Source organism: Macaca mulatta, chromosome 10 (assembly GCF_049350105.2).
Source record: "Macaca mulatta isolate MMU2019108-1 chromosome 10, T2T-MMU8v2.0, whole genome shotgun sequence".
Classification (NCBI taxonomy): domain Eukaryota; kingdom Metazoa; phylum Chordata; class Mammalia; order Primates; family Cercopithecidae; genus Macaca; species Macaca mulatta.
This window is the reverse complement of record NC_133415.1, coordinates 29,050,484-29,062,848: the sequence shown is the minus strand read 5'-3', so window position 1 is coordinate 29,062,848 and position 12,365 is coordinate 29,050,484. Positions and strand designations below refer to the sequence as shown.

Here is a 12,365-nt window from a genome sequence, read left to right as displayed (position 1 = left end):
AGGTGTATCTGCAGTGTTTCCTCCTCAGATGTGATTTGTCTGAAGCAGTGGTTCTCTATAACTGACTTGACTCACAATGCATCTGATATTTCGAATGATTTAAGTGATAGTATCAAAATTACTGTCGTATACATATTTAAATCACATGACTAACCTGCGTGTGGTATTATGCAAACTGCTCAGCTCAGTAAGGGAACAGAAATAAGAAAAAAAGGACAATATTGGGAGTCATTTTATACAATTAAATTTATTCGATTGAAGGACTGTCCTTTCTAAAAAAGAAGTCCTACTTTCTTGGTGTTAAAATAAAGCATCTTTTATGAAATGATGGTGATAGTAAATGGTGATATATGGTAAATGTAAGTAGCAAATACAAGGTTAGTTATTGTGATTTTTAAAAATAAAGAGAGCAAAGAGTCTCTTGTTTTGCTGCTGTTAGGGAGTTCAGGAAAAAGTTCCTGGGGCTTTTGCTTTTAAGAAGATACAAATTTAGATTATTTCTTTAGAGTAAATATGAGTTTATTTCGAGGTCATTTGTCACAGTCTACTGAGAAATCCATTGAGAAAGCTGTTAAGTTTGCCTGGCATTAAAGATGTTCCTATTCTGATCATTGTTAAATAGATCTTTTCTTATTAGATATAAAATGTCAGGAGATATTTTATTTTGAGACAGAGTTTCACTCTTGTTGCCCAGGCTGAAGTCCAATGGCTTGATCTTGGCTCACCACAACCTCCACCTCCCGGGTTCAAGTGATTCTCCTGCCTCAGCCTCCCAGGTAGTTGGGATTACAGGCATGTGCCACCACCCCTGCCTAATTTTGTATTTTTAGTAGAGACAGGGTGTCTCCATGTTGATTAGGCTGGTCTGGAACTCCCGACCTCAGGTGATCTGCCTGCATCGGCCTCCCAAAGTGCTGGGATTACAGGCACGAGCCACCTCACCTGGCCCCAGGAGATTTTTTTGTGTTGTGGTGTGCCAACAAAATAAGCCTAGGCAGGGAAATTCCTTCTGGTGGTAGGAATTGTTAGTACTGAATAGACTAGCTGCGAGGTAAAGAAACCCCACGGTGTTTTCTATCAGTTCAGAAATCACTGTGACCTCAGTCTTTTGCTGTGAAATAACATGACCATTAAGAAAGTAGGCTTAAATAATGTATTTTGGGTATGTCGAGGGGGAAGGACAGTTACGATCTGTTCCAAAGTGAACATAAGAGATGATCCCTGTGTCTGTCAAGCCTTTAAAATTTATAGTGCTTTTCTGTTAATCTCAAATAAGGTTTAGAGTTATTGTGGCATAGTCTTAAAACCTGCAGTATATCAAAAGGCACATTTTTAAAGCATCTTGAATTGAAATTAATAATGTAATATCTACTTTTTCAGAATAGTAGTTTTTACATTCTGAAGACTTGACTGCTCTCAGCCACTTCTGAGTTCTCTATTTTCAAAGATAATTTGGTAACTCCATAAAGGAAATCTGTAAATAAGAGAAGAGAGTGAATATCTTTTAACAGTGTTTTTCCTGATCTTTTCTAATATCTTCGTTGTGGTTCTGTCCTTTAGTTTTTGGTTAAATCCTGAGCTTTACTTCTGCCTGTATCTTCCCAAACTATTAATCTGTTCACAGTCACTCTCCCACTTAAACCCTTCAACAGCCCACCTACCTTCGTAATAAGGTCTCCTTAGCTTGGTATCCAGAACACTTCAATACTGGCCTTTGACCCCTGTTCTCCTTCCCCCATCTCTGTTTAGGTGCTTCACTGAGCTGCAACGAACAGCTCTTGGCCCCTTGAAATCTCTCCAGTCTCCTTGTCTCCCTCTGCTGGAATATTCTTCTCTCACTTCATCTGATCATTGCCTTCAAAACTCAGCTCATTTTCTTATTTCCTTGCCCTTTTCATGTCCCTCGTTTTCCTCCAATTAAATTAATGTTCCAGACTCAAAAGAAAAACGGCTCAGCTCAGGCATTACCTTGTCTGGAAGGCTTCCCTAGTCCTCCTGCCTCCTGCAGACTTGTCTGGTACCCTGTACATTCGGGATTTGGCACACTGTGTCTCGTCTGCGGCCTCCACTGCACGATGAGACCGTAAGTGTGTGGCTTGACGGAAAGTTGTTCAATCTTTTGTGCTGGTACAGTGCTGGGCATGGCACTGTTACAGAGGAAATGGGCCACTTAAATCCTGCCCTTAGGAGCTTTTATTCTAGTTACACTTGACCCTGCCAGCTGTGAGACACCTCCCAGTAGTGCATACCAACTTTCAAAGTCCATTTAATTGTATCTTAGCGTCTGATTCCAGTCTTATTTCTTGAAGGAGGGGAGTGTCTCTAATGTCTTATTTTAGCACCCAGAGACCAGGTAGGCATCATTTTTGTCCCAAATTCTGGAAGGAATGTGCATTTGGCACAGATTACTTCCCTTTTTTTCTTGTACACCTTTCACCTTTTTTTAAAGTTTGATGTGTTTGAATAGTAAGGGTTTAAGAGATTAAGATTAAATTTCAACTTTGTCTATTGTGCGTATAGCCTAAGGAAAACAAAAAGTTAAAGAGGAAAAATACATTGCCTCTAAAAAGAAGACTCGTTATTAAACTTTTTTTATTTTTAATTGTTTTCAGAGACTGGGTCTCACCCTATTACCCAGGCTGGAGTGGTGAACACAGCTCACCATAGCCTTGAATTCCTGGGCTCAAGGGTTCCTCTTGCCTTAGCTGTCTCACTAGCTGGGACTGCAGGCCCGCACCAGCACACCTGGCTCATTTTCAAAAATTGTTTTGGAGAGTCATGGTCTCACCGTCTTGCCCAGGCTGGTGTGGAACTCCTGGGTTCAAGCAAACCTCCCGCCTTGGCCACCCTAAGTCTTGGGATTACAGGCATTAACCATTGTGCCCAGCCTAAACTTTTTTTTTTTAAATGCTGAGCTGTACACAAAAGAAAGTAAAGGTGTTGGTCAAGCCTCGGAAAGAAGTATGCAAAGAAACTGGTGGCAGCCTGGATGTGATGGCTCATACCTGTGATTTCAGGGCTTTGGGAGGTGAAGAGGAGAGGATTGCTTGAGGCCAAGAGTTCGAGACCAGCCTGGGCAACATAGTGAGACCCTGTCTCTACAAATAAACATTTTATAATTAGCCGAGTGTGGTGGTACACACCTGTAGTCTCAGCTACTTGAGAGGCTGAGGCAGGGGGATCTCTTGAGCCCAGGTGTTTGAGGCTGCAGTAAGCTAGGATCACACCACTGCTCTCCAGCCTGGGCTACAAAGTGAAACTCTGTCTCTAAAGAAAAACATGCTGGTGGCATTGTCAAGATTTGTCAAGAAATAGCCATGACACTGGGCCCAGTGGTGCGCACCTGTAGTGCCAGCTGTTCAGGAGGCTGAAGTGGGAGAATCTCTTGAGCCTAGGAGTTTGAGCTCAGCTTGGGCAGCATTGCAAGACCCCAGTCTCTCAAAAAATAGGTCAATAAGGTTTATTTTAATTAAACAAGAAAAATAAATATCTGCTAAAATTTAAAGCTATTCTATTCTTCCTCTCTCTCTTCTAGTGTTCTCGGGGAAGATCCCAACTAAGCCATTTTCCAGTGGCACCTCTTCCACCATGAATTCCTGAGGCAGTCTGATGGGGCTACTTTATTCCAGAACAATCACCGTGAGACCTTTTCTCCCAATAAATGCTCTTTTCTCTCCTTAATATAATCTCTTGCTTACAAAACACTGGTGTCTCCTTATCATGGTTTGGTTCTACCCCACTGGGCCCAAGAATTCTTGCCCAGGAGCAATTGAATTTTCTTCTTTCATGCTTTTTGAAACTTTGGTGGGGTAGAGCCAATTTTAAATCTTCTGCCCCGTTTTTTCGTTGTTTTTCTCTCCCTTCTGCATTTTCTGCAAACTCCATTGAATCATTGCAGTTACTTAGGTTTGCTTCCTCTCCCCCATTACAAACTACTTGCTGGATTTTTCAACCCTAGTTCCCTCATTTTTATGATTTATGCTCATTTCTTTGTACACTTAGAGTTGCTCCATCCCCCAGCCCATCGCCTCTGGCCCTGGATTATTGTTTTAGTCTTTTATTTTTTGTCTTTTTCTACCCCAACACTTACCTTCCTCTCCCAGTCTCCTGTACCCTATCACCAGGGTTGTGATTAGCCTTTCATATTATTCCTCATTATCCAGGTATTCATTTGCAAATAAGCATATACTAACAAAATAACAGGTTTATGGAGATAAAATTCACATACTTTAAAGTTCAGGCTTTTAAAATGTACCTTTCAAGTGGTTTTTGGTATATTCACAAAGTTATGCATGGATCACTACTGTCTGATTCCATAACATTTTCAATACCTCAAAAAGAAGTCTGTACTCATTAGTAGTCATTTCACGTTCACCACTCCCTCTGGCTCTGGGCAGTCACTGATCTTTGTGTCTCTGGATTTGCCTATTCTAGGTATTTTATATAAATGGAGTCATTCAACATGCGACTTTTTGTCTGGCTGTTTTCATTTAGCATAATGTTATCAAGGTCTATCCCTGTTGTAGCGTGTATTAGCACTTCATTTCTTATATGGCTGAATGATAGTTCATTATTTGTTCATCAGTTGATGAACATTTGCGTTTTTGCCACTTTGGACTGTTATGAATAATGCTACTGTGAGCAAGTATATACAAGTTCCTCTGCAAATTTTTGTGTGGACATAATCCTTTCACTTCTCTTAGGTATATATGTAGGAGTTGAATTGCTGGGTCGTGTAGTAGCTATGTTAAACATTTTGAGAAACTGCTAAAATGTTTTCCAGAGCTGTACCATTTTACATTCTGTGTATGAGGATTCCACGTTCTCCACTTCCTCACTAGTGTATGGATTTTGGGGTATACTTTTTAAAAAGTGGGATTAGGCTGGGCACAGTGGCTCACACCTGTAATCCCAACACTTTGGGAGGCTGAGGTGGGAGGATCACTTGAGCCTAATAGTTTGAGACCACCCTGGGCAACATAGGGAGACCCTGTCTCAACAAAAAATTATTTATAATAAATTAACTGGGCATTGTGGCACACACCTGTAGTCCCAGCTACTTGGGAGGCTGAAGGACAAGGATTCCCTGAGCCCAGAAGTTTGAGGTTGCAGTGAGACATGATGGCACCACTATACTATAGCCTGGGTGACAGAGCAAGACTCTGCTTCAGGGAAGAAAAAAAAATTGTAGGATCATATTTTTGACACTTTTCTTCTTGTTTTCTTAACTTCATACTTCTGGAAATTCCATTAAATTAGCTGGTATCACTCTAACTCATTGTGTTTAATGGCTTCATAGTAATACTGCATAATATAAATATATCATTCATTCATCAAAGTTAGCAGAAATTGACTGTTACGAGTCAGGCACTGCTCTAAGCACTGAACAAAACACACAAAAACTTTTGCATTCTTAGAGTTTATTTTCCAATAGAGGGGGTGGAGGAAGATAAGAATTTAGGAAATAAATTAATTACATATATAGCATAGGGTTTCACCAGTGAGTGCAGCTTGAATCGTTGGTGGCTTTCTTAATAGTATAAAGTACTAAAGACAAAATTACTCTAAATGGTGTTACTTAAATTACTGTAGTCGGTATTAGTATTAGTCACTTTGCACGTGAAAGCGAAAACACTATCATAAAATGAAAAATAGAAAACAGCTGGTATATGTGGATCTGGAGTTTTTCTAGGACATAAACTGATGAGCTAGAAAAGTAAATGTGTCCATCCTTGGTAGCAAAGTTTGTACATTTATACATTTTATCCAAATCCACTTAATCTAGTGATTAATAGACACTCTTCACAAAAGGATGAGTGAGGTATATGTGTATGTGTTGGAAGGTTTTGATGGATGCAACTAAGAGTACTTTGGGGAACATGGCAAAACTTTCGGGCCCATTCAAGAGTCTTGTTTTCTTCCTGAGCTTTTATGTATTTATTATATTGCCCTATTAATTATTGAGATTGTGCCTTACAGTAAAACCTGCTTTAAATTGTTGATGCTGTAATTTAAAATAATCTGGGTCACCTAGAGTGGTTAAGCCTGGAAGAAATTATTTCCTTCCTGCCAGGGCAGATTGTATAGAGATATTCCTGTGCTAACGCCTGCTCTGTTGGGCCTAGAAGTAATGCAGTTCAACGTTTCTGTTCTGATTTTTAAAAAAAAAATTTGACTTTACTTTTTATTTTATTTTATTTTTATTTAGAGACAGGGTTTCATTATTTTGCACAGGCTGGTCTCGAATTCCTGGGCTCAAGTGGTCTTCTTGCCTCGGTCTCCCAAATACTGGGGCTACAGGCATGAGCCACTGAACCTGGCCTTAACTTTGAAATGAAGTTAGAAATGTACATTTTATTATTATTATTATTATTATTTTAGAAAATTATATTATTTTAGAAAAATAAATAATAATATTTATTATTATTATTTTAGGTCTTGTTCTGTTGCCCAGGCTGGAGGGCAACAATGGTGCAATCATAGCTCACTGCAACCTCCACCTCTAGGGCTCAAGTGATTTTCCCGCCTCAGCATCCTGAGTAGTTGGGACTACAGGTACTTGTCACCACAGCTAATTTTTATTTTTGTAGAGACAGGGTCTCACTATGTTGCCCAAGCTGATCTCGCACTCCTGGGCTCAAGTGATTCTCCTGCCCCGGTCTCCTAAAGTGCTAGGATTACATGTGTAAGCCACTGTGCCCAGCCTAGAACTGCACGTTTTAGACACATATTTACTCAGCTTTCCTCTTGCCTGCCCAAGACTATCCAACTGTATTTTTGTGCCTCAGAGTCCTTTCACATGTTCTGCTTTTACTGGGAACTCATAGGCAGTAAGATCAAATGCTGACCTTTGAGGCATCTACACACTTCCAAAACCTGCGTCCTCTTTCATATGCCACTGTATTTATTTTTTTTTGAGATGGAGTCTCAGTCTGTTGCCCAAGCTGGAGTGCAGTGGCACGATCTCGGCTCACTGCAGCCTCCGCCTCCTAGGTTCAAGTGATTTACCTGTCTCAGCCTCCTGAGTAGCTGGGATCACAGGCGAGTGCCACCACACCCAGCTAATTTTTATATTTTTAGTAGAGATGGGGGTTTCACCATGTTGACCAGGCTGGTTTCGAACTCCTGACCTTGGCCTCCCAAAGTGCTGGGATTACAGGCAAGAGCCACTATGCCTGTCCTTATTTGCCACTTTAAATTGGAGGAGATGAAAAAATTAAGTATCCCCAAAAGCTCAGGGTTTCCTATTTGGGACTTCAGTTAGAGATCCATTTCTTGGTTTCCAGGCTGGGCACAGTGGCTCACACCTGTAATCCCACCACTTTGGGAGGCCAAGGAGGGAGGATTGCTTGAGGCCAGGAGTTGAAGACCATCTCGGGCAACATAGTGAGACCTCATCTCTACTAAAAATTAAAAAAAAAAAAAATTAGTCGGGCATGGTGGCACTTGCCTGTGATCCCAGCTACTCAGGAGGCTGAGGTGGGAGGATCCCTTGAATCTGGGAGATTGAGGCTGCAGTGAGTTGTGATTGAAGCACTGCACTCCAACCTGGGTGACAGAGTGAGACCCTATTTCAAAACAAACAAATAAAAATATTTGTTTCCAAATGGCACGCAAGGCAGGTAGTAATCCCTGAGTGTTAAGTCAGCAGATTTTGCCACTTCATTTTGTGTGCTAACTCAAGAAATCAGAACACCTGATGAGTTGAGGTGTTCAAGCTAAAGCTCTGCTATGCTCCCTACTTCATAGGCTGTTCTGCTTGGGCCTCCCAGTGATGGAGGACTGCCTCTTTGCTCGCTAGAGTCTCTATAGTTTTCTTTTCTTTTCTTTATTTTTGGAGATGGAGTCTCGCTCTGTCACCCAGGCTGTGGCACAATCTCGGCTCAGTGCAACCTCCGCCTCCTGGGTTCAAGCGATTTTCATGCCTCTGCCTTCCGAGTAGCTGAGATTATAGGCATGTGCCACCACGCCCAGCTAATTTTTTGTATTTTTAGTAAAGACGTGATTTCACGACGTTGGTCAGGCTGTTCTTGAACTTCGGACCTCAAGTGATCTCCCCTCCTCAGCCTTCCAAAGTGCTGGGATTACAGGTGTGAGCCACCACGCCCGGCTGTAGTTTTCCATTCGCCACAGTTTGTGACAGTCTCCACATCGTGAAGTGACAAGTTCCCTTCCCTTTTCCTTCTGCCCCCATCATCTTTTTCTTCTTCATTTCTTTTTTAAATTATGCTGTCTTGAATTGGTGTCTAAAGGATGACATAGCAGACAAGGGGACTGACACATTAACTCTCATGCGTTACTGAGGAATTTCTCAGTGCTCTGTCTGCATCATCTGCTCGCTCTCTCCTTCCTAGATGCTGCCTGCCAACCTGCTTTGAGAAATTGGAAATGAATTGGGGTGTCATCAGCCTCCCCTTGTACATATAGAGACAGCATCTCCAATGCCTTGATTTGCATAATAACAAATAGTGTTTTGCTTACCTACTTCCACACAAACTGCTGATATGGTTAGGATTTGGGAAAGGGGAAGAAGGGAGTTTTGGGTTTTGAGGAGTAGCTGGGACTTGAACAAAGAAGAGGTAGTAATGAACATTCCTGGGGTGAGGGAATTAGCTGAGGGAGAATAAGGCTTATAATAAATTAGGGATTGACAGACTGTCTGTAAAGGGCCAGATAGTAAATGTTTTAGTCATTGAAGACCTTAAGGTCTGTGTTGCAACTAATCAACTCCATCATTGTAGTGCAAAAGTAACCACAGACACTACAGATATGAATGAATGTGACTATGTTTCAATAACTTTTTTTTTTTTTTTGAGACAGTGTCACTCTGTTGCTGAGGCTGGAGGGGCAGCGGGGTGATCACAGCTTATTGCAGCCCTGACTTCCCAGGCTCAAGTGATCCTCCCACCTTTCTGAGTAGCTGGGACTACAGGCACACGCCACCACGCCCCACTAATTTTTGTATTTTTTGTAGAGGTAGGGTTTCACCATGTTGGCCAGGCTGGTCTTGAGCTCCTGAACTTCTGGGCTCAAGCCATCCACCCTCCTCAGTCACCTTGCAAAGTGTTGGGATTACAGGCATGAGCCTCTGTGTCCAGCCCAAAATAGTCTTTTGATTCTTTTTTTCCCCCAACCATTTAAAAGTGCAAAACATTCTTAGTTTTTGGGCCGAAAAAAGACAAGTGAGGGGTAAGATTTGGCCCTGGATTGTGGTTTGTTGACCCCTGTCGTAGAGGAACAGGAAGCAGAGAGGACTGGTTATAGGGCCTGGGAAACCAAGCCAGGGAGTTAGGCTTAAGGTAGTGTGAAAGAGGAAACCATTTTTGTAATATAATAAAAATTTTAAAGGAAGGATATTTTGTGTTTATATGTGTTCCTGGAAGCATCTCAGTTTTTATTCAAAACATATTTTCACTATGGAAAATTTCAAACATTTACAAAGTAGAGAGAATAATGAAATACCAAGTGATGTATTTATCATCTGCCTTCAACTATTACCAGTCCTAGGTCCTTTGCATTTCTGTGTTTTACAATCAACTTATCACATTCTACAAAAAAGCTGGCTGGAATTTCTGTTGGGATTGTTTTGAGTCTGTAGATAATTTGGGGGGAAGAATTGACTTCATAATAAAATTGAATTTTCCAACCTATGACCATAGTATACTTCTCAATTTATTTAGTTTTTCTTTAATTTTTCTCAACAATATTTTGTAGTTTTCAGTGTACAAATCTTTCCAGTTTTTTGAAGGCATGTGGTCAGATTTACTCCTAAGTATTTCATATATTTTGATACTGTGAATTTCAGCTTCCAGTTATTCATTGCAGATATGTAAAAATACACTTGGTTTTTGTATATTAATTTTGTATCCTGAGACCTTAATGTAATTCATTGTCAAAGCTTTTTTGTGGATTCCATTGGCTATTCTGTCAATGCTGTCTGTGAATAAAGAGATGTTTACTTTTTTCTTCCCAATCTGAATGCCTTTTTTTTTTTTTTTTTTTTTGCTTCCTTTACTGCACTGGCTAGAACTTCTAAGTACATAATGAATAGAAGTATAACTGCCCAATTGGTTCACCTTGCCCACCGCCTAGACAGAGCCGATTCATCAAGACGGGATTTGCAATAGAGAAAGAGAAATTCAGGCAGAGTCTGCTGGGTGGGAGACCAGAGTTTTATTACTACTTAAATCAGTCTCCCTGAGCATTTGAAGAGCAGAGTTTTGAAGGACAGCTTGGTGGGTTGGGGGAAGCCAATGGGCCAAGAGTGCTGACTGGTTAGGGATGAAAAGGGAGTTGAAACTGTCTTCTAGCACTCAGTCAGTTCCTGGGTAGGGGCCACAAGATCAGATGAGCCAGTTAATCCATCTGGATGGTGCCAGCTGATCCATCAAGTGCAGGGTCTGCAAAATATCTCCAACACTGATCTTAGGAGCAGTTTAGGGAGGGTCAGAATCTTGTAGCCTTCAGCTGCATGACTCCTAAACCGTAATTTCTAATCTTGTGGCTAATGTGAGTCCTATGAAGGCAATCTAGTGCCTAAGCAAGAAGGAGGTCTGCTTTGGGAAAGGGCTGTTACCATCTTTGTTTTAAACTATAAACTATAAACTAAGTTTCTCCCAAAGTTAGTTCAGTCTACACCCAGGAATGAGCAAGGACATCTTGGAGGTTAGAAAGCAAGATGGGGTTGATTAAGTGAGATCTCTCACTGTAGCTCAGTCATAATTTTGCAAAGGCAGTTTCAATCGTGATAAGAGTGGATTTCCTTGTCTCATTTTTGATCCTATGGGGAAAATATTCAGTCTTATGTCATCATATTTCATATATGCCGTTTATCAAGTTTAGTAGGTTCTCTGTGGAGTTTTGTATTTTTTTAAATCAGGAATGAATGTTGGGTTTTGTTTAGTGTTTTTCTGTGTGTATTGAGAAGGTCATATGGCTTTTCTGTTTTAGTTTACAATGTGGTGAGTTACACTGATTTTTGATTTTTTTTTTTTTTTTTTTTTTTTTAAGATGGGGTTGCACTCTGTCACCCAGGCTGGAGTGCAGTGGCATAATCCCAGCTCACTGTAACCTCCGCCTCCTGAGTTCAAGCAATTCTCCTGCCTCAGCCTCCCAAGTAGCTGGGATTACAGGTGTGCACCACCATGCTCGGCTAATTTTTGTATTTTTAGTAGAGGCGGGGTTTCGCCATGTTCCCCAGGCTGGTCTTGAACCTCTGACCTCAAGTGATCCACCCACCTCAGCCTCCCAAAGTGCTAGGATTACAGGCGTCAGTCACTGTGCCCAGCTGATTTTTTTTTTTTTTTTTTTTTTTTGAGATGGAGTCTTGCACTGTTGCCAAGGCTGGAGTGCAGTGGTACGATCTCAGCTCGCTGCAAGCTCCTCATCCTGGGTTCATGCCATTCTCCTGCCTCAGCCTCCCGAGTGGGTGAGACTACAGGCGCCTGCCACCACGCCCGGCTAATTTTTTGTATTTTTAGTAAGAGACGGGGTTTCACCGTGTTAGCCAAGATGGTCTCGATCTCTTGACCTCGTGATCTGCCCGCCTTGTCCTCCCAAAGTGCTGGTATTACAGGCATGAACCACCACGCCCAGCCTGTTCGGCTGATTTTTGAATGTTAAACCAACCTTGCATTTGTGGGATAAACACTACTTGGTTATGATGTATTATCCTTTTTTTCTAGATTGTTAGACTCAATTTGCTAAAATTTTGTTTGTAATTTTAACATTTATTTTCATGAGAGGGATGGGTCTGTAGTAATGTCTTTATCAGATGTTGGCATCAAAGTCATGCTGGCTTCATAGAATGAGTTGGGAAATATTCTCAGTTTTCTGGACGAGTTTGTAAAGAATTTGTTTTATTTCTTTAGTGGAATTCCTGAGTGAATCCATCTATGCCTGGGGTTTTCTTTGTAGGAAAGTTTTTAACTACAAATCCAATTTCTTCAATAAATATAGAACTATTCAAGTTATTTATCACTTTTTGAGTGAGCTTCGATAGTTTGTCTTTCAAGAAATTCATTTATTTTATCTAACTTCTTGAATTTACTGGCATAAAGTGGTTCCTAATAGTCCCTTATTATCCTCTGATAGCTGTAGAATCTGTAGTGTTGTCACCCCTTCCATTCCTAATGCTGGTAATTTGTGTCCTCTCTTTTTTTTCTGAGTGTGGCTAGAGGTTTATCAGTTTTATTGATCTTCTCAACCCATTTTTGGTTTCATTGATCTCTGTTTACGTTTTCTATTTCATTGATTTTTGCTTAGATGTTTATTCTTTTCTTTCTTCTCCATACTTTGTGTTTCATTGCTCTTCCTTTTCTTGTTTCTTAAAGTAGGAGCTGATTTGAGTCTTTTCTTCTTTTCCA

At 40.8% G+C, this 12,365-nt stretch overlaps 1 protein-coding gene across 33 annotated transcripts in view; it reads left to right on the top strand.

The window, feature by feature from the left end:
- SPECC1L (sperm antigen with calponin homology and coiled-coil domains 1 like) overlaps positions 1–12,365 on the top strand; it is a 147,910-nt gene that overhangs the window by 2,304 nt on the left and 133,241 nt on the right. For 8 of the 33 annotated variants that reach the window (XM_077948518.1, XM_028827311.2, XM_077948510.1 and 5 more), the window contains 1 exon segment: positions 3,536–3,639. The exons of the other annotated variants lie outside the window; for them this stretch is intronic. The gene's annotated coding sequence lies outside the window, so the exon portion shown is untranslated. 33 annotated transcript variants of the gene reach the window in all.